This window comes from Tamandua tetradactyla, chromosome 21, assembly GCF_023851605.1.
Source record: "Tamandua tetradactyla isolate mTamTet1 chromosome 21, mTamTet1.pri, whole genome shotgun sequence".
Taxonomy (NCBI): Eukaryota; Metazoa; Chordata; class Mammalia; order Pilosa; family Myrmecophagidae; genus Tamandua; species Tamandua tetradactyla.
In genome coordinates, this window is record NC_135347.1 from 28,326,895 (window position 1) to 28,350,877 (window position 23,983).

Sequence of the window (23,983 nt, forward strand, 5' to 3'; positions counted from 1 at the left end):
GTGACAAGTTGGTCTGGGGAAGAGGTATGTGGATAGACCTTTCTGAGTGGGCTAAAAACATAGTGATATTTGTGTCCCATGTTGAATGTGCACCAGATGGTGACTTCAGCAGAGGAAAGTTTTAATAATCAAGTGAATAAGATGACCCATTCTGTGGTTACCACTTAACCTCTTTCCCCAGCAACTCCTGTCATTGTCCAGTGGGCTCATGAACAAAGTGGTCATGGTAGTAAGGATGGAGGTTATACATGGGCTCAGCAACATGGACTTCCACTCACCAAGGCTGACCTGGTTACTCCTGAGTGCCCAGTCTGCCAGCAGCAAAGATCCATCCTCAGCCCCCAATATGGCACCATTCCCTGAGGTGACCAGCCAGCTATATGGTGGCAAGTTGATTACATTGGACCACTCCCTTCATGGAAGGGGGCAGTGATTTGTTCTAGCTAGAATAGGCACATTCTCTGGATATGGGTTTGCTTTTCCTGCATGCAATACCACTGCCAAAACTTCCATCCATGGACTTACAGAATGCCTTATCCATCGTCATCGTCATTCCACACAGCATTACTCCTGGTCAAGTAACACTTTTCACAACAAATGAAGTGTGGGAATGGGCACATGCTTATGGAATTCTCTGGTATTACCATGTTCCCCATCATCCAGAAGCAACTGTATTGATAGAATGGTGGACTGGCCTTTTGAAAACTCAGTTATGTTGTCAACTAGGTGGCAGTACCTTGCAGGACTGGGATAGTGTTCTCCAGGAGGTGGTATATGCTCTGACTCATCATCCACTGTATGGTACTGTTTCTCCTATAGCCAGGATGCATGGGTCCAGGAACCAAGGGGTGGAAATGGGATTGACACCATTTACTATTACCCTTAGTGATCCATTAGGAAAATTTTTGCTTCCTGTTCCTGCAACCTTGAGCTCTGCTGGTCTACATTTTTTGTTCCAGACGGCGGAGTCCTTCCACCAGGAGAAAAAGCAATGATTTAATTGAACTGGAATCTAAGGCTGCCACCTGGTCACTTTGGGCTGCTCATGCCCCTGAATCAACAAGCCAAGAGGGGATTACATTATTGGCTGGGGTGATTGACCCTGACTATCAGAGGAAAATAAGGCTGCAACTGCACAATGGAGGTAAAGAAGAGATTTCCTGGAATATAGGAGACCCCCTAGGGCGTCTTTTAGTACTACCATGCCCTGTGATTAAATCAATGGAAAACTGGAACAACCCAATCCAGGCAGGACTAGCAATGGCTCTGAAACTTCAGGAATGAAGATTTGGGTCACCAAACTAGGCAAAGAGGGTAAAGGGATCATGAAATAGGTAGTGGAAGAAGGTCGTGATCAATGTGAACTATGACCATGTGATCAGTTACAGAAATGAGGACTATAATGCTGTTTTGTTCATGTTATAGTATTTAAGTTGTAGGATATCACATTGAAGAACGAAGATTACCCAAGGACTTTGCACTCTATTCTGGGGAGATTTAATGCATTTCCAGTTGTACATGGACAATTGAGTATTGTTAGGTGAAGGAAAAAGAATGTGTCTTTTATTGTTTTCTATTTAGAGATTAAGTATGGTTAAAGGTGATGTGTATAGCTGCCAAGTTGACAAGAAGTGAACTGTCATGTTCAGATTCATGTGTCAATTTGGCCAGCTGGTGATGTCTGTTTGTCTCGTTGGGCAAGTGCTGGCCTGTCTGTTACTATGAAGATATCTCATAGAATTAAATGTTGATCATGTTGGCTGTATCCACAACTGATTGCATTCATAAGGAAGCATCTTCTGCAATCAGTGATTCTTAATCTAATCACTGGTAAGGTTTTAAGGAGGATTCAGAAGCGACAGTCTCTCTTCTGCTTCAGCCAGTGAGCCTCTCCTGTTGAGTTCATCCAGACCCTTCATTGAAGTCATCAGCTTCACAGCCTGTGCTATGAATTTTGGACTCTATGTTCCTCAAAAGTTATATGAGACACTTTTATAAATTTATATCTACAGATACTTCCTGCTGATTCTGCTTCTTTAGAGAATCCTAGCTAACACAATAATAATAACATATTCACTTTCTTTTCATTTGTGCATTCACTGGAGTGGCACTTTTAATTTATTTCAAGAACTCTGCCTTTACATTCATAACTTGGTTAACTGCTTAGCTTTTGGCCTATCTCAGCTTCCACTATGTCTTCTTCACTAAGATTAATCATTTCTAGCTTTTGATTTAGAGTGAGAGACTTGTAACTCTTCCTCACTTGAACACTTAAAAGCCACTGTAGAATTATTAATTGGCCTAATTTCACTATTGTTGTATCTCAGGGAATAGAGAGGCTTAATGAGAGGGAGAGATATAGGAGAGAGTGGAGCAGTCAGAATACACACAACATTTGTTGATTAAATTTTCTGTCTTATTATGGGTGTGGTTTGTGACACCCCGAAACAGTTATGGTGTTAACATTAAAGACCTTAAGACACAGATTACCATGACTTATATAATAATAATGAGTAAGTTTGAAATATTATGAGTATTAACAAAATTCTCATAATTCACAGAGACACAAAGTGAGCACATGCTATTGGATAAATGGCTCCAACAGGTTTGCTCAATGCAGAATTGCCATAAATATTCCATTTGTAAAATATGCAATGTCTGAAAAATGCAATAAAGCAAGTCCCAATAAAATGAGTATGCCTGTACACAAATCCAAAAAGCTCAGTGAATGCCAAGCAGATGAGCCAGAACAGATCTACAAAGAGAAACATATGTTCAAACCATCCAATACCAAAGGCAGAAAGAGATTCTTAAAAACAGCATGAGAGTAGCCACATATCAACGTATAAAGGATCTGTAATAAGATTAAGATCCAATTTCTCAATAGAAACCATGGGTGTCAGAAGGCAATGGGAGGACATATTTAAATTAGTAAGGAAAATAAAACCTATTACCCAAGAATAATATTTCTATTGAAGTTGTCTTTCAAAAAAGAGGGAGAAATGGGGGAATGTGGAAAGACTGTGGAGTAGGGAGTTCCAGGTCTCAGTCCTTCCACCAAAATAAATATTAATTAGGCAGGAACTGTCTGAAACAACTATTTTGGTACTCTGGAAGTTTAAAAAATACTGTACAGCATCCAGAGAAGAGTGGGAGGAAGAGGCTAATAACTTATGTTAAAAAACAGTAAATTGCTTTCTCTGTGCAGCAGCTACTAGTACCCATTCCTCACTCTCATAGTGTGCCACCATTGGGTTCAGTCCCTGACTAGCTCATGGGTAACTGAAACGGTCATAAAAATCCTCTTTTTCTCAAGATCAGGGGTGGGAATGGTTAATCACTGATCACAACTTTTGATAAATGACTTTGGATCATTGGGGCCCAGCTCTAAGGAAGGCTGTTGTTTCAATCCACCCCAGACAAAGGCAGCAGCAGAGGAGACTTAAAGATGCTATGTGTCCTCAGGGCTATGGGAGACAGTTGAAAGACTGCATTTGCTGTGCAGGCTAAAAAACTCAGCTTTGCAGTGTCATGGAAGAAGCTCTTGTCACCCTTTCTGATCTCCCTAGGACACCTTGCAGTTGGTATTGGCTGGAAAAGGCTAACTTGGAAAGTCCTCTCTTGTTGCCCCTCTTTCCAGAATTTTCCTTCCATGCAAAATCTGCTTGAGACAATGAAAGGAGTGGAAGAAACTATAGAGGGTAACTGTCAGGGACAAAGACCTGCCAGCTTCAAATACCATGGAAAGGGAGGTATGTCTCCTGGGAAACAGAGGGGACAACTAAACTTCTCTAAACAAGGGGACTCCAAAACAAATAACAAATGAAAGCTCTGGACAAGACAGAGGTCCAGAAAGATAGGGGACACCATGCACACTACATTTGCCTTGATAGGCAACCTGATGGAAGGCTGAAGCTCAAAAATATCTCTGTATTTTCAGCAGTTGGTTACAGAATCGAGAAACAGACCTCTCAGAGAATAAATCCAAGAATAAATATTTAAAAATATTAAAATGTACAGTGTGCAACAAAGAAGTACAAGATAAACAAATAATCAGGAAATGATGACTCATCCAAAGGAAGAAGATAACAATCCAGAGAACACTTAGAACACTAGGAATAGAGGGAAACATCCTCAATATGATAAATGACATATATAAAAATCCCCAGTTAACATTTTAATGGTAATAGACGGAAAACTTTTCCTCTAAGATCAGGAACAAGACAAGGATGCTCACTGTCTCCACTGTTATTTAATATGGTACTTGAAGTTCTTGTCAGAGCAGTTAGGCTAGAAAAAGGCAATAGAAGGTATCCAAATTGAAGAGAAAGAAGTAAAACTATCTCTATTTTCAGAAAACAAAGTACAAATGGATCCACAAGAAAACTATTAGAGGTAATAAATGAATTCAGCAAAGTCACAGGGTACAGCTCAACATACCGTAAGACAACTATGTTCCTGTACAATAGCAATGAATGATCTGAGGAAGAAATTAAGAAATTAAGGAAACAATTCCATTTATGACAGCATCTAAAAGGATAAAATATCTAGGAATAAATTTAACTAAATATTTTAATTTGTTAAAGCTTTAGAAGGCAGTATACCAGAAATGGAACAGGTTTTAAAAGGGGAAATTATTATGTTACAAGTTTTCAGTTCTAGGGCCATGAAAATGTCTAAATTAAGGCACCAATAAGAGATTACCTTCACTCAGGAAAGGCTGATGACATCCAGAACACCTCTGTCAGTTGAGAAGGTCTGTGCCTGGTGTTTGCTGGTCCTTGTTCCTGGTTCTGTGGCTTCCAGCTTCTGATGCCAGTGGTTTTCTCTTTAAGTGTCTGTAGGCCTCCAAGCCAACTCTGGGGTTTGGCTTGCTTAACATTTCATGTGAAGGCACATGGTGACATCTGCTGGGCTCTGCCCATGTCTAGACATCTACTCTCTGTCAGCACTCCAAGCATCTCCAAACATCTGTGCCTCTGTCAACTCTGAAGCAACTGTTCTCTAAATGTCTGCAGATTTCTCCAAAATGTTTCCCTTTTAAAGGATTCCAGTAAACTAATCAAGACCCACTTTGAGTAGGTGGACCACACATCTCTATCTAATCAAAAGTCCACACCCACAGTAGGTGTGTCATGTCTCCATGGAAGTAATCTAACCAAAAGGTCACATGCACAACTGGGTGTGTCACATCTCCATGGAAACAATCCCATCAAAGTTTCCACCCCAAACAATAGGCTGGCCCCACAAGATTGGATCAGGATTAAAACATGACTTTTCTGGGCTTCATAATATTTTCAAACTGGCACACTAGGGTTACAAAAGATTTGTATACTGAAACTACAAAACATTGCTGAAATAAAGATCTAAATAAATGGCAAGATAACCCATGTTCATAGATTTGAAGTTAACAATATAGATATTACCTGAATCAATATACAATATTATCTGAATTAATATTACCTAAATCAAAATACAAATTTAGTGCAATCTGGATTAAAATTCCAGCAGCTTTGTTTTCAGAAATGGAAAAACTGATCCTCAAATTCATATGAAACTGCAAGGGGCCTCAAATTACCAAACTAGCCTTGAAAAAGAAGAACAGAGTTGGAGGATTCATACTTCCCAGTTTCAAATTGTATTTCAAAATGACAATAATTAAAACAGTGTGAAGTCTGGATATAGACCCCATACATCTATGCCCATTTTTTTTGACAAGGATGCTAAATGCATACAGTGCAGAAAGAATAGTCTCAGTAAGAAGCATTGGTTAAACTGGATATCAACATGCAGAAAAATGAGGTGAGATTCCTACCTTATACAATATACAAAAATCAACTCAAAATGATTAAAGAATTTTATATAAGAGCTAAGACTATAAAACTCTTATGAGATTAATAGGGACAAATCTTCATGACCTGGGATTTGGTAATACATTCTTAGAAATGGCACTGAAACATGAGCAACAAAATAAACAGATAAATTAGAATTCATTAAAATTAAAGACTTTTTCTTCCAAAAAATTGAAGAAAAAGGAAGGCTACCTAACTCATTTTATGAAGGCTAACATCACTCTAATACCAAAATTGGATAAAGATGATACAAGAAAAGAAAACTACAAACCAATTTCTGTATGGACATAGATGTGAAAATTCTTAACAAAACACTAGCAAATCATATCCAGTGCCACATTAACAGAATTATACATCATGATCAAGTGGGATTTGTACCAGGAATGCAAGGATGGTTCAATATAAGAAAAGCAATCAATGTAATACAGCACATTAACAAATCAAAAGGGAAAAATCGCACGATCTTATCAATTGATGCTGAAAAAACATTTGACAAAATCCAGCATCTTTCCTGATAAAAACACTTCAAAAGTTAGGCATCAAAAGAAACGTTCTCAATATCGTAAAGGGCATATATGAAAAACCCATAGCCAGTATCATACTTAATGGTGAGAAATTGAAAGCATTCCCCTTGAGTTTGGGGATGAGACAAGGATGCCCTTCATCACCACTATTGTTCAATATTGTATTAGAACTACTAGCTGGAGCAATTAGCAAGAGAAAGAAATAAAGGACATCCAAATAGTAATGGAAAAAGCAAAACTTCCATTATTTGCGTATGACATGATCATATAATTCAAAATCCTGAGAAAGCACATAAAACTACTTGAGCTAATAAGCAAATTCAGCAGGTGGCAAGATAGAAAATTAATGTACAAAATGAGTAATGTTTCTATACACAAGCAATGACCTATCTGAGATGACAACTAAGGAAAAAATTCCATTCAGAATAGTGACCAGAAGAATTAGGTATCTAGAAATAAGCCTAACAGGGATGTCAAGTACTTATACACAGAAAATTACAAAAATTGCTGAAAGAAATAAAAGATGACCTAAATAGATGGAAAGATATTTCATGCTCATGGTTAGGAAGGTTGAAAATTTTCAACATGTCAATTCTACCCAAACTGATCTACAGATTCAATGCAAAACCAATAAAAGTCCCAACAAATCTACTTTGAAGACTTGGAAAAACTGGTTATTAAATTTATATGGAAGGGAAAGAGACCTTGATATCTAAAGATATCTTAAAAAAAAGAACAGCAAACTGGGAGGTCTATCACTTCCTGACTTTAAATCTTTTTATAAACTGCAGTGGTCAAAACAGCATGCTACCATCTCAAAAACAGAAGGACAGACAGTGGAATAGAATCAACAGTGCAGGGATTGACCACCAAATTTATGGACATTTGGTCTTCATAAGGCCCCCAAATCTACTGAATTGGGAAAGAATAGTCTTTTCAATAAATGGGCATAGAAGAATTGGATTTCAATAGTCAAAAGAGTGAAATGATCCCTACTTTACACCCTATACAAAAATTAATTCAAAATGGACCTATGACCTAAATGTAAGAGCCAGTACCATAAAACTTCTCAAAAAAATGTAGGGAAACATCTTCAAGATCTAGTGTAGGAGGTAGCTTTTAAACTTTATACCTAAAGTACAAGCTGTGAAAGAAAAAATTGACAAATGAGAACTCCATAAGATCAAGAGCTTCTGTGCCTTAAAGGGCTTTGTTTAAAAGGTGAAGAGGCAACCAACCCAATGAGAGAAAATGTTTGGAAACCACATATTGGATAAAGGTTTGATATCCAATATGTGGTTATGCAGCTCACCAACAACAGAACAAACAACCCAATTATAAAATGGGCAGAGGAAATGAATAGACACTTTTCTGAAGAGCAAATACAGATGGCTAAAAAGCACATGAAGAACTGCCCATCTTCATTGGCTAAAAGAGAAATGCAAATTAAGAAAAAATGAGATATCACCTCACACCTATAAGAATGGCTGCTATCAAACAGGAAACTGTAAATGTTGGAGAGGATGTGGAGAAATTGGGATGCTTATTCATTGTTGGTGGGAATGTAAAATGGTTTAGCCACTGTGGAAATCAGTTTGACGATTCCTCAGAAAACTAAATATTGAGTTGTCCTTTGAGCTGGCAATACCAATACTCAGTATATACCCAGAAGAGTTGAGGGTAGTGACACGAGCAGACATATGCACACTGATGTTCATAGTGGCACTATTCATAATTGACAAGAAATGGAAACAATTCAGGTACCCATCAACAGACGAGTGGATAAACAAAATATGGTATATACGTATGGTGGAATATTATGCAGCATTTAGACAAAATCATGTCCCAAAACATATGAAAACATGCATGAACCTCAAGGACATAATGCTGAGTGAAATAAGTCAGATACAAAAAGAACAGATACTGTATGATTCCATTATTATGACTGAAAAAGCCACCAGTGTTTTAGAGTAGGTAGAAGAAAAGTCCGAGTTGAGGGCATGGTGACCCATGACAAACTCTGGGAACTGTTCTGTAGCTGCTTATTGAGGTATGTGAAAGGTTTTGGAGGCGAAAGAGAGAAGAGGCAGACCAAGAAAACTTAGAGTGAGTGAGTTTATTCCTGTGCTCCTGGGCAGAGCTCACAGAACCCAAGGTAGGGAGTTGTGAGTTCGCCGCTGGGTCCTGGTGCAGGTGGTTTTTAAGCAAGGGGGTTAGGTGACGTCTAGAAGGGGTGGCACATTTTACACAGCTCGAGTCATGGTGACCTTCCCTATTCCCCCGACCTAACATTATGCTTTGAAAATTGTTGCCTTAATTTCCTTCTTTTCTTCGTATATATATGTTATATTTTTACAACTAAAAAACGGTTAAAAAATTATAGGCAGTTATAGTAATATTAGATAAAATAAATTCCTGAAATCAAATATTTGAAAATATTTAGAAACATAGCTCACTACTATAGAAAAGTTGATATTTGTAATAACTTTTAACTTGATGTTTTGACAACGCACACAGTTTTGATAGTTAATCAAATGGTATTTAAGATACTGTTTAATATTTAGTATTCAAGTAGCTCTGATAACTGTATTTATTGATTTTTTCCTTCCTCTACTTTAATTTTAAATTAGTTTATGAAATATATTGTACAAAAGGCTTTATGATGATTACATACATGTATTTTTCAATTTGCCTATGGATAAGCTGGCTAAGGTATCCATTTTATGTGGGTAAGATTTCCATATGTTAATTGATAAAATATTTGTATCTTCATATTTTCCCGAAATAAGGAAAATATTTAGTAACATAGGTCATTACTCTACAATGAAGATAATTGTAGGAACTTTCTACTTGATATTTTGAGAACATTCAGTTTTGACAGCTGATCAAATGGTATTTAAATTAGCATTTAATACTTAGAATTTAAGAACTTTGCTATCTGGCCTCAATTTTAAATCAGTTTATGAAACTTACTGTGCAAACACAGGCTTTACAATGATTATATGTATACTTTATTTAAATGTGCCTATGGTTAAGCTAGCTAATATATCCATTATTGGTGGTTCTAAGTGTATTGTTTGTTTTCTTAAATAAAATATTAAAAATTAAAAACTTTTGTGCATTGAAGGAAATTATCAAGAAAGTAAAATGACAACCTACAGAATGGGAGTAAATAGTTGCAAACCATGTATCAAATAAGGGTTTAATATTCAGAATATATAAACTTTTACAATGCAACAACAAAAAGACAGACAACACACTGAAAATTGGGCCAAAGACTAGAATAGACACTTCTCCAAAGAAGATATACAGATGACCAATAAACATATGAGAAGGTGCTCAACATCATTAGCCATCAGGGAAATGCAAAATAAAGTGACAATGATATACCATTTCACACCCACGAGGATGGCTATTATTTTTTTAAAAAGGGAAAATACTATGTGTCAGATAGGTTGTAGAGAAATTGGATCTCTAGTGTATTTTTGTTGAAAATGTACAGCGTTGCAGTCACATTTAAAGCAATATGATTGTACCTCAAAAAGTTAACTATAGAATTACTATTTGACCCTGCAATCCTACTTCTAGGTATATGCCCTAAGAGAGTGAAAACAGGGTTGGAAGCAGATGCTAACACACTAATGTTTATAGCAACATTATTCGCAATAGCCAAAACCTGGAAACAACCCAAGGAATGAATAGATAAACAAAATATGGTCCACACACAAATATGGAATATTATTTGGCTATAAGAAAAAAATGAAGTTATGGGACATGCTGCCACATGGAAGAACCTTGAAAGCATTATGCTCCACGAAATAAGGAAGACACAAGAAAAAAAAATCTGTCCTTTAAATGAATAGAAGTAGCAAATTCAGAGATCTGGAAAGCAAATTAAAGGTTCCCAAAGGAGAGTGATGTGGAGGTGGGTGGGGAGAAGGGGGAGTATTTGGGAAAAAATCTTGGAGTCCTGTCCTTGGTCAGTTTTCTTTTCTTTAGAAAAGTCTCTGTCATGTCTAGAAAGGGAGGACACTCCAACAACTCCCAATGCAGGTAGTCACTCTACTTTTATTTAACGAGACCCAGGAGTAGAATTGCTGGGCCATATAGGAAGTATACATTTAACGTGTTAGAATATAACATGCCAAATGTCTTTACAAGTTGCTGTATCATTTTCACTTCTGTCAGCATTTCATGGGAATTCCATTTGCTCCATATCCTTGTAGTACTTGGCATCGACAATTATCTTAATTTTAGCTTTTTTAGGAGTATGTAATGGTATCTAATTGTGGTTTTAATTTGCATTTCCATAACCAATTTTCTTTGAGCATATTTTTTATGTCTTTTAAAAAATGTCTTCTTTTGTGAAGTGTCTGTTCAAATCTTTTGCCCATTTTTAAATCGGATTGTATCTCTTTATATTCTAGATACATCATTTATCACACATGTTTTTTCTTTATTTTTGATACTTTATTTTTAGAGCAATTTTACATTTTCAGAGAAGATATGCATAAAATACAGAATTCCCATATATCCCTCTTTCCCCTCCCCCACCGATTTCTTCTATTATTGACATTTTTGCATTAGTGTGGTACATTTGTTATAATTGACGAACCTCCCACCATCTCCCTGAGACATATATTTTACAAATATTTTCTCCCAATCTCTGGCTTGCCTTTTAATTTTATTGCCTATGTCTCTTTGATGAAAAAAGAAAATGGTTCAATTTTAATGAACTACAATTTGTTAATTTTTCCTGTGATGTTCATACTTTTTGGTTCCTAGCAAAGAAATTGTTCCCTAATCCACTTTGCAAAGATTTTCTGCTATGTTTTATTCTAGATGTTTCTAATATTTAGCTCTAATATTTAGGTGATCCATTTGAACCAATTTGGGGGGAATGGAAAGGGTTAAAATTTGCTTTGTTTCCCATAGAGTATCTTTATTCTAGCACAATTTATTGAAAAAACTATCCATTACTTCATTAAATTACTTTGATAATTTTGTCAAAACTCTGATCTCTTCCTGGATCTATTTCTATCTTCTCAATTTTGTTCCACTGATCTCACATATTTATTTGGTCTTTATTCATGTAAATATTGCATTACATTGTTTACTATGGCTTTTTTGTATCATAAAATCAGGTAGTGAAAGCCTCCTCACCTTGTTCTTTTTAAAAGTTGTTTGGTTATCTATACTGTGCCAGTCTGAAAATATTATGTACCCCAGAAGAGCTATGTTTTAATCTTGATCCAATCTTGTGGGAGTGGTCATTTCTTTTAATCTTGGTTCAATACCATAGGTTAGAATGTGTTGATTAGATTATCTCCATGAAGGTGTGGTGTGCCCAATTGTGGGTATGATGTTTGATTAGATGGAGATGTGACTCTGCCCATTCCAGGTAGGTCTTGATTAAGTTTATTGGAATCCTTTAAAAGAGGAAGCATTTTGGAGAGAGAGCAAGAAATGACAGAAATCTCAGAGCCAACAGAGAGAGAGCTGACGGGAACTTCAGAGCAAAGCTAACACAGATGCTTGTAGCCCAGCAGAAGTCACCATGAGGTTTTAAGCAAGTCAGAACCTACAGAGAGCCAAGGGAAGCCCAGAGATGAAAACCAGCCCCCGAGAAGCAAAGTGAAGAACCCCCACAGGAACAGAGGCTGAAAGCAATGGGACCCAAGAGCGAGGGACCAGTAGATGCCAGCCACATGACTACCCAGCTGACAGACGTGTTCCTGACCCATCGACCTTCCTTGAGTTAAGGTTGTCTTTTTATGGATGCCTTAGTTTGGACATTTTTATAGCTTAGAACTGTAAGCTTGTAACTTAATAAATTCCCTTTATAAAAGCCATTCCAATTCTGGTATATCACATTCCAGCAGCTTGCAAACTAACACATATATTTTGCCTTTTCATATAAATTTTATAATCATCTTGTCAATTTTTATAAAATACTCACTGTGATTTTAATTGAATTTAGTTGATTGTATAGGTTTGGTGAGAATTTATACCTTAACAGTATTGATTGTTCTGATGACTGAACATAATATATCCATTTATTTGGGTTTATATCCTGAAACTTTAATAAAATAACTTATTTGATATATATGTAATATATATACATTTATAGAGTCCTTAGGATTTTCTATATACATGCTCATGTCATCTGTAAACAAGAAGGTTTTACTTCTCTGTTTACAATCTTTATGCTTTTTATCTCTTTTTCTTTCTTTATTGTACTGGCTAGAACTTTCCATACAATGATGCATAAAAGTTGTGAAAAGAGATGTTCCTATATTGCTCCTGATTTTAGGTTAAAAGACTTCAGCTTTCCATAATTAAATAGGCTAACTGTAGGTTTTTTTGTAGATGCTCTCTTTTATCGTGAGTTTTTGAGAATTTTTCTCATGAATTTGTGTTGAATTTTGTCAATTTTTTTCTGCATCTATTGGGATCTATTAAGAGTATTATTTTACTTTTTTTGTTGTTTGTTTGTTGGATATGTAACCATACTTGCATTCCTGGGATAACTATTTCTTAATGACTTTGTGCTGGTTTGAAATGACGTATGGACCCTAGAAAAGCCATGTTTTAATCCTAATCCCATTTTGTAAAGGCAGCTATTTCTTCTAATCCCTATTCAGTTTTGAATGTTTGAAACTGTAATTAGATCATCTCCCTGGAGATGTGATTTGATCAAGAGTGGCTGTTAAACTGGATTAGCTGGAGGTGTGTCTCCATCCATTTGGGTGGGTCTTGAGAAGTTTCTAGAGTCCTATAAAAGAGGAAACATTTTGGAGAATGAAGGAGATTCATAGAGGGCAAAGTAGAATGACATAGTCACAAGATGCAGAGTCCACTAGCCAGCAACCTTTGGAGATGAAGAAGGAAAATGTCTCCCAGGGAGCTTCATGAAACAGAAAGCCAGGAGAAGAAACTAGCAGATGACACCATGTTTGCCATGTGCCCTACCAGATGAGAGAGGAACCCTGACTGTGTTCGCCATGTGCCTTTCCAGATGAGAGAGAAACCCTGACTTTGTTTGCCATGTGCCTTCTCACTTGAGAGAGAGACCCTGAACTTCATTGGCCTTCTTGAACCAAGGTAACTTTCCCTGGATGCCTTTGATGGGATATTTCTATAGACTTGCTTTAACTGGGACATTTTCTTGGCCTTAGAACTGCAAACTAGCAATTTATTAAATTCCCCTTTTTAAAAGCCATTCCATTTCTGGTATATTGCACTCCAGCAGCTAGCAAACTAGAACAGACTTATTATTGTTTTATATATTACTGGATTCAGTTTGCCAAACTTGTGTTAAGAATTTTTATTTCTATGTTTATGAGAGTCTTGGTGTACAGGCTTCATTTCTTGTAACATTTTAGTTAACAAGTTAATACTGGTTTCATTAAATGAGTTGGGATATGATCCTTCCTCTTTTCTGAAAAGTTTCCGTAGTATTATATGCCTATAAAAACTCTTTCAGAATCAATTTATTGATTTATTTTCTCAATATCAATATCAATTTATTACCTCATTTCCAGATTTACTCTTTTGCCTGCTCTGTGAAAATTGACCATGGCCATTAAATATATATATATATATATATATATATATATATATATATATATATATATATTTGTCAGGTATCACAATCTTAGGCATCTCAGTAGAGGGTGGTGGAGTGACATTGCACTGGAAGGGGCTTCATTTTTTGTGAGTGTGCTTTCTTGGTGTGCACCTACAGTGTTTACAGCTCTTTCCAGCATCAAGCTCTGTGGTGCTTGCAGTTTCTTCTTTGCCTGCTTCCTGCAACTATTGTAGTCAATAACATTTGGTGGCCAGCAGCTTCCCCTAGCCCCCACTTTGGGCAGCACTACAGGAGTACTTCCAAGTCCTACATTGCTGTTTCACTCCTGTAGTGCTCACAGTTTCTCTAGTACTTAACTCTAGCAGTGTGTGTTAGCCAGAAACACCCAGTGGCTGGCAGCTTCCTCTGGCTTCTCCCATGAACAGTATTCTGCAGTACACAGATGGTGGAGGTGGTAGTTATAGTCAGGCATCAACTTGGCCAGATGAATGTGCTTAGTTCTATTGCTGTGGACATGAGCCAATGGCATATGAAAGTCATCTTGTTTCTGATTACATCTGCAGTCAGCTAGGAGGCATGCCTGCTGCAATGAATGATGTTTGATGTAATTGGCTGGTGCTTAAATGAGAGAGGTCCGCATAGTACAACCCACGCAGCTCAGCATACCTCATCTCAGCACTCACAGCTCAGCTCAGGCCTTTGGAGATGCAGAAAGGAATCACCCCGGGGAAAGTTGCTGGAACCCAGAAGCCTGGAGAGAAGGCCAGCAGAGATTTCCCTGTGCCTTCCCACATAAGAAAGAACTTCAGTTGAAAGTTAGCTGCCTTTCCTCTGAAGAACCATATGTTAACTAAGTAAATCCCTTATTATTGAAAGCCAATCTGTCTCTGGTGTGTTGCATTCTGGCAGCTAGCAAACTAGAAGAGATTTGATACCAGAGAAGTAGGGTGCTGCTACAGTTTGCAAACACCAGACATATTGGATGAGTTTTTTGGATGGATAAAGGGAATATTTTGGAGGAACTGTGAAGAGAATGATGGAGAAGTCCTGGAGTGCTTGAAGAGACTGTTGGTATAAATGAAACCACTGCCAATCTGGACAAAGGGGGACACAGAAGGGATAATTCAGAGTTTGCAGAGTGAGAACCATGGAAGCTTGGGTCTAAAGCCAAAAAACCTTGGCCAGGAGAATGGACCCACCCATACATATGGAGAGAATGTGTCTCCCACCTCATTGCAGTGGAAGAGTTTTGCTGCCTTGGCCTTGGAAGAGGTACAGCACTCTCCTTGGGGGCTGGGGAGAGCCTGGCTGCCACCACATGGAGGGGTTGAGCATTTGCCCCAGAAATGGCAGAGAGCCCAGGTGTGGCCCCAATGCCTGCAGAGGGTAGAGCCAAGAGAAAGGTGGTCTTCTCAATGTCCTGTGAGGTTGATTCAGAAAGAGTTGGGCCACTGCATAGGTCCTTGAAAAGGTGGGACTGCCACTTTCTAAAGCTGAAGGATAAATAACTTTCAGACTTTGAAATCCAATGGTATTTGCCCTGCAGATTTTCAGAACTGTTTGGGTCTTGTGAATCCTGTGTTCCTTCCAATTTTTCCCTATGGAAATGAAAACCTGTGTCCTGTGAATGTCCTCCTTTGCATACTGGCACAGGATAACTTGTTTTGAAATTCGTAGATCCACAGCTAGAGGAGAAGTTTTTGCATTTTAATATTGTTTAAGCTAATACATGTAATTGCCAAGTTGACAAGGGGTGGACTTGTGGTAGTTATATTCAGGTGTCAACTTGGCAAGGTAGAGGTGCTTAGTTCTATTGCTGTGGACGTGAGCCAATATGGCATGTGAACCTCATCTGTTGCTGATTACATCTACAGTTGGCTAGAAGGCATGCCTGCTGCAATGAATGTTGTTTGATATATTTGGCTGGTGTTTAAATGAGAGAGGTCAACATAGCACAGCCCAAGCAGCTCAACATACCTCATCTCAGCACTTGCAGCTCAGCCCAGGCCTTTGGAGATGGAGGAAGGAATCACCCTGGGGAAAGTTGTTGGAACCCAGAGACCTGGAGAGAAGGCCAGCTGAGATCGCCCTGTACCTTCCCACATAAGAAACCACCTCAGTTGAAAGTTAGCTGCCTTTCCTCTGAAGAAGTGTATGTTAACTAAATAAATCCCCTTTTATTGAAAGCCAGTCTGTCTCTGGTGGGTTGCATTCTGGCAGCTAGCAAGCTAAAACAGTGGATTACCAGAAAGTTCACAGTGTAGATTTATAGTGAGTGTCTCCAGCATGGCACCACAATGAATTTTCTGTCATTCAGTGAGCTATAGCTGTGCCCATCCAACATAGTCTGGATCTCATCCCTTGGATGCTCTATCTTAGCCCTAGGGGAAGTGATTCTTTTTTATGTCTGTTCTTTTATATGATTTTGCATTTTTTTGTTCCATTAGCTAATAATCTCTTGTTACTCTAATCCCCTGTTATAGTTACTAAGTCTTTATATTAAACTTTCCCTGCACTATTTACCATGTAGTTTCTCTTTCCTGTTTTATCCAGAGTGATAGTGAACTGATATCAGAAGAGGTCCTGGGGGATAGATCCATAAAGATGTGTTTTAGGGGTTGTTTCAAATATGCCTTTAGATTTGAGTGAATTACTGAGCTCTTTTCCAATGGAGAATGAGTTGTTAGTAGATCCTAGCATGCAGAGGCATCAATGTTAATCAAGCTGTCTTATGTGTTGTATTGAAATTGGTGCCTGTTAAAAATTGACTTGTAGAGCCCAAGTGGCTACTGCATTTGACCTATATTAGAGGACTTTGGATGGATTCTTTTGAGTGCCTTTATAAAGCAGTTAGAAAGAGAAAATGAAAATCTCAGGTCTATACATTCTCACCTTGAGTCCTGGTCTGAGGACCAAAGAACTCCATGAAAGTCCTAAAATATATACCCAGTAAAAACCATGGGCACTGAATCACCAATGAGACTCTCTGGTAGATAATCTTCCTACACATGTTGTCAAAATTTAATGCTGGTGGAATTTAGTGCACACCATGAAAAGGACTCTTGGAAGCTTGTCTCCTAGTTTCCTCCAGACTTTATCCTATGTGCTTTTTTTCCTTTGCCAATTTTGCTTCATGTATTGTAGCTATGAGTGTGACTCTATGCTAAGTTATTGTGTCTTCCTAGTGACTCACTGAACCTGGGATGGTATTGGGGAGCTCTTCAACAACCAGCTAGAAAGTTAATAGAAATGCTATGTACCATCTTCCATTACTCCCAACACTTGGCTCTTGGCAATCACTAATATACTTTCTGTCTTTATGGATTAACAACTCTGGAAATATATGTAAATGGAATCATATAATATGTGGACTTTTATGGCTTCTTTCAATTCACATAATGTTTTTAAAGGCTTATCAATGTTGTAGCATGAATCATTACTTCATTCCTTTTAATACCTGAATAATTTTCCATTGAATGGATATTCCACATTTTGTTTATTCTTTCATCAGTTTGATGGACATTTCAGTTGTTTCTAGTTTGAGGATGTTATAAATATTTTTTCTGTGAAAATTTATGCATAAATTTGCAAGTGGGAATATGTTTTCATTTCTTCGGGGTTATATCTAGGAGTGGAATTTCTGGGTCTAATGGTAACTCTATGATGAAATTTTTGAAGAACTACCAAAAGGATTTCCAAAACATCTGAACCATTAAAGATTCCCACAAGCAATGTATGAGGCTTACATTTTCTCCATATCTGTTGTGGTTTGAAGCTGTATGTACCCCCAAAACACATGTTTCTAAAATTAGTCCATTCCTGTTGGTGTATACCCATTGTAAGTAGGATTTTTTGATGAGCTTATTTCAGTTAAGAAAGTATGGCCCATTTCAGCTGGATTGGGTCTTAATCCTATTACTGGAGTCATTGATATGCAGAGTGAAATTCAACCAGAAAGAAAGACACAGCAGGCAAGAAGCTGAATCCGGAAAGGACGGGAGAGACAGATGTTTGCCACCAGCCTTGCCACATGAGAAGGTTAAGGACTCCAGGATGACTGGCAGTCAGTCCCAGGAGCCCACAGGCCTTGAAGAGAAAGGATCACCTTGTTGATGACTTTATTTGGGCTTTCTTGAAGCTTCAAAACTAGAAGCAAATAAATCCCCATGGTTTAAGCCAAACCATTGCATTGGCACTTGCTTCAGCAGCCTAGGAAACTAAAACAATATGTTGCCAATACTTGTGATTATCTGTCCCTTTGATTATAGCCATGCTTTGGGTGTGAAGTGGCATTTATCCTCAGTGATTTATGAAATTGTGTATTTTTTCCTGTGCTTATCAGCCATTTGTATTTCTTCTTTGGGAAAATGTCCATTTACAGCCTTTGACAACTTAAGAATTATTTTATTTAATTTTTTGTTTTGTTTTGTTTTTTGTCGGGGTGGTGCATGGTCCAGGAAGCAAATTATGTAGTTTTAATTGTTGAATTTTAAGTGTTCTTTATATATTCTAGACCCTTATATATGATTTTCAAATAAATCTGCCTATTCTGTATGTTGTTGTCCTTTTACTTTCATGATGTAGTCCTTTGATGTATGAAACTTTTTAATTTTGATGAAGTCCCATTTTTCTATTTTGTATTTTCTTGCTTATGCTTTTAGTGCAAAGTCTGATAAACCATTGCCTAATACAAGGTCCTGAAGATGTTTCCCTGTGTTTTCTTCTAGAAGTTAGTTTTATACTTTTGCTCCATATGTTTAGGTCACCACTCCATTTTGAACATAATTTTTGTATACGGTATGATGTAGAGGCTAGCATTCCTCTTTTGCATATGGACATCCAGTTTTCCCAGGCCCTTCTGTTGGAGAGTCTTTTCTTTCCTCATTGAGTGGACTTGGAATCCCTGTCAAAAAAAACTGTTGGTCAAAGATGTGTGGTTTATTTCTGAACTCTAAATTCTGTTCCATTGGTTCATATATCTGTCCTTGTGTCAGTACCACACTGTTTTGATTTCTGTAGATTTATAATAAGTTTTGAAGTTCAGAAGTGTGAGCCCTCAAGTTTAGTTGTTTTTCAAGATGGTTTTACCTATTCAGGGCCCCTTGCCCTTCTATATGAATTTGATAATTAATTTTTCCATTTTTGATAAAAGGCTATTGGAATTTTGATTGAGATCACATTTAATCTATAAAGTACTTTGGAGAGTATTGACATTTTAACTATATTAAGTTTTCCAATCCATGAACAAAGGATATATTCCCATTTCTTAGGTATTTTTAAAATTTTTCAGTTACAATTTCTACTTTTCCCTGTGCCAGTTCTTTATATCTTTGTTTAAATTTATTCAGAGGTATTTTATTCTTTTACTTACTATTACGGTATTGCTTACTTGATTTTGTTTTCAGATTGTTCACTACTGGTAGGTCTGAAAACGACTGTTTTTTTGTGTTGATCTTGAACTTATCACTTTGCTGAACGTGTTTATCTGCACTAATAGCTTTCTTGTTGATTCTTCAGGATTTTCAATATGTAGGATGACATTGTCATCTGTGAAGAAGGATAGTTTTATTTCTTCCATTCCAATTTGGATGCTTATTTTCTTCTTTTTGTTGCATAATAGTTCTGGAAGAACTTCCACTAAAGTGTTGAATGGCAATGGTGAAAGTGAGAATCCTTGCCTTGCTCTTGATTTTAGGGAAAGCATTTAGTCAATCACCATTAAGTATGATGCTAAGTAGTGTTATGGGTGTGATGGTTAGATTCTATTGTCACCTTGGCCAGGTGATGTGCCTAGTTGTCTGGTCAAGCAAGCACTGGCCTGTTTGCTGCAAGGATATTTCATGGCTGGTTGTTAAGCTGGAAGGCTGGTTTATTAAATCATCAGTCAGTTGATTGCATCTGTGGCTGATTACATCTGCAATCAACTTAGAGTTTGGAGAAGGTACTTGGGGTGTGGGAGTTTTATTGGTGGTCCCATACAACTGAATCATTTGTTCATATATTTCTCATTTTGAGAATTACCAACCTTTTTTCATTGGTTGCAGAATTACTACATATGTTGAATTCACAGTAACATCTATCATTTATATGAAAATTGAGACAACGATTGGAGAGGAATAAAATGCTAAGGATTGGTATAAGGCATTTGAATGGAATTCAGTGACTCTGAGGACCATGAACCCCCAAATCCTCCTTTGTCAGTAGGAACAACTACTCCTATATCCGAAAGCCATTGAATTAACTTCACTTGAATTAAGGGGCTACTGATTTCCCTCAAGACCTACAACTACACCCCTTACTCATGACTCATGGTTATAATTGGCTACCAGCATTTTCAGAATGACTAAAAGATTTGTGTGCCACTTCAGTGACGCTTTCATGGGTAGGTTGTTTTGGAGGTATGCAGGAATACTCCTAAAATGGAAAAAAAAATCCTTTTCACCACCTATTACTATGATAGAGATAAGTATTTTGTAGTTTTCTGTTATTTGAAAGGGGAAATATACCATGTGTTATAATTCCACTCAGAGAAGTCTCTGAAAAAGAATTAGAGGGTAAAGAAAGTCTTCCCTGTGGGAAAAAGTTTAAGCAGTACATCTGATTGTCCACATTGCTTAATTACCATGATAGCCATTGCCTAATGGTTTGGCCATTTGGTGGCAAGGACGGTTGGGTAAATGGTATGTGGATGTATCCCTTCAAATGGACAAAGTTATCCTTTGTGAATGTTCAAAGAAAAGAAATCCATTGCAGAGGGAGTTCTCAATAATGAGGTAGATAACTATTGTGTGGATGTTAGCCAGCCTCTTTCACCTGCCATTCCATATCTTGTTCAATAGGCTTATATTTATAGTGATAATTGCATCAAGTATAGATTTTATACAAAGGCTGAGAACATGGACTTGCCTTCACCAAAGCTGAGTTAACTGTTGAACTGCTTGAGTATCTGACTTGCCAACAGGAAAAGTCAATGCTGAATTTAAGAAATGGCACCATTCTCTAGGGACACCAACCAGCTTCTGAGAAGCAGATTGATTATATTGGTTTGCTTCCATTATGGAGTCAGCATTGATTTTTCTTTGCTGAAATAGATATTTATTTTTGGATATGTTTTGCCTTCTTTTTTCTCCATGGTTCTGTCAATACTACCCTATAATTGGACCTAAAAATTGTCTTATACACTGTCCTGTTCATATTATTTACCATCACATTGCTTCTAACCAGAAAACTTGCTTTTTGGTAAATGAAGTGCAGAGGTTAATATTCAAAGAATTCACTGATCTTACTACATATCTCAATAACCAGAAACTCCTGGCTGTATAGATAATTATGGTGGCCTATGGGAGACTCAGATAAGACTCTAGCTGGGAGACAACAATCAACAAGTTTGGGGTGCTGTGCTATAGGATGAGGTATATGCTTTGAGATAGCAACCTATTTACATTGTTTGGGGGCAAGACCAGATGAGTCATAGAAAAATAAAATTATAAATATCATATATGGCTTAATAAATATCTGAAAAACTAAAATCTGTAACAGCTATGCATTTTATCTAAGGGGTAGACTTTGTTAATATGCATACACTACACACAGACATGCTATATAAGATTTATGTGTGGATGTATGTATATGTAATGTACAAAATAAATGAATGCAGTCAAATTTTGATATATTATTTCCTGCTGGTTAAGCTAATTGTGGCTCTAAGGCTGACCTGTGGCTTCTTTGGCAAGACATTTTCCTCACAAATTTAGTAGACTTGTGATATGTTCACTTAATTATTGGTGATTACTTTACAATTTAGTCTTTATGTTAAAGAAATCCATTCAGGTTTGTGACTGAACTGGAAGAAAGATTAACATTACTCTGATTTTTCTGGGAAAGAGTGAGTTCATCTTGGTTTGTAAGAATGATAATTGTATCATACTAAGCAGAAGTAAGATGATGTTACTATTGATTTAGTATGGAAGCTTAATATATGAGAAGAAGGGTGACAGTGTATCATGAGTAATCTAAGGGTGAACTCTGCCAATTATTATCTGTTGGCCATAAGCCCCATTGCTGTCCTTCTGGACTTACCCCTATTTGCAAGGGGCTGGCAACCTGTAAAATACACTTGCCAGACTCCCTTGCCAACTGGCTTTCACTTAGGTGTTGCCAGTGAGAGGCAGTGATAGTAGATTTGAAAAGGGGAAAAAGGGAAGCCTACCCCACACCTTGCCATCTCTACTCTCTTTCTGGTGGTATTTTTTTACAACAGAAGCAGTGCTAGGTAAGTGAAGGCTCTTGGATTTACACCCAGGAATAGATTTTCAGCAAAAGTGGTACTTTAGCAGCGCAGTGCTCATGGGCTCTGGCTCTGGCAGCAGCAAGAGTAGCAGAAGCAGCAGGATCACTGAGAGCTGGCTCCTATAAGTTAGGCGGAGTGTGGGCTTCTAGCTTCCTGCAAAGAGGTAATGATTGCAATTCCAACAGCAGCAGCAGCAGTCCGTGCTCCAGCATCTTCAGTGACACAGTTATCATGAGTTTTGATAAGTGACTATTTTACCTTTTCATTATAACCAATGTACCGCTTTTGTAACTAGTCTCCATTAATTCTATTAATTTCTTTCTGTTTAAGACACTTAGAGTGATTTTTTCCTATTGATATTGGGTGATAAAAATACATATAGTATAATACCATTTATTTAATATTTAAGAACATGAAAATACTATATATTGTTTAAGGATATGCAAATTGTCATAAAAGTATTAAAAAAGCAGAGGAACGGTAAATACCAAATATAGGATGCTGGTTAGGGAGGCATGGATGAAGAATATATTTGAGGGAGTGCACATTGAGTTTCAGCAATTTTAATAATGTTTATTTCCTATTCTGGATGGTTGATAAGTAAACCATGAAAGATAATACATTAAAATAAAAACATTTTGTACAAGTTTGAAACTGTTATGTACCCCAGAAGAGGCTTGCTCTTTTAATCCACTCTTGTGGGTGCAGACTTACTGTGGGAGGGATCTTTTTATTTATTTATTCTTTCAGTGCAGAATGATCAGTTTTTATTTTTTAGGTGAGTTTGAAGAGGTAATGAAAATATGGTTTGAAAAAGTGTAAAACCCTTTATGTATTCTTCAGGGTTATGGGGGGAAAAAACAAATGAGGTATATATATTAAGCTAAACTTAATTTAATAAGCTAATAAGTTATTTAGTTAAAAAGAACAATTATATCAATTTATAAATCTAATACTCAAATATTGTTTATTGTTGAGGTAGTACATATTCTATCACAGATCTTTTCTGCATCCAACTTACTTAATTTCAAAATAATACCTGTTTTCCAATTTTCAGCATATATACAAATTTCTTACCTAGTTGTATAAGATATATTTGCACATTTCAACCTGTATTTTTCCAGTGCTAATCATTGGCTATTTGTTACATAGGGTTACAGGTATAATGGGACTCAAATTCACATTATTGGGCAGAAATGAGAAATGAACAAGAATTTCAACAATAGTATTCAACAATAATTTCAGTAATGTTCCATAGCATCCCACAATGCTAATGTACGGCAGATAACTAACCATAAAGCTCGTTCAGGGATTTAAGGGATATAAGTGTAGTTCAAATCCTTGAAAAAAGACACTTCCACTTCTAGTATATACCTTACATACTTGCTGTTTGGACATTCCGTTCGATTTATTGGAATGCCTTTTTTTTTTAAATGAAACATTACAAACATAATATATAAGAAAGTAAAATGTAACATCAAGCCATCACTTATCTAATAGAATCAGAAAAATGGCATGCTTTTAGTCATTGCATGAAATATAAATAATATCTAAGGCTAATTTTTCAATTATTCTCTGACAGTCTTGAAATTGGAAAATACATATGAAACAAAGATATTGCTGGGATTATGTGGGTGGGATCTTGTGATTGGATTGTTTCCATGGAGATGTGAGCCACCCAACTGTGGGTGGGACCTTTTGATTAGATTATTGCTGTGGAAATGTG

General features: G+C 37.0%; 1 protein-coding gene across 1 annotated transcript in view; it reads left to right on the top strand.

The window, feature by feature from the left end:
- SLCO6A1 (solute carrier organic anion transporter family member 6A1) overlaps positions 1 to 23,983 on the top strand; it is a 147,024-nt gene that overhangs the window by 9,422 nt on the left and 113,619 nt on the right. The window lies entirely within an intron of this gene.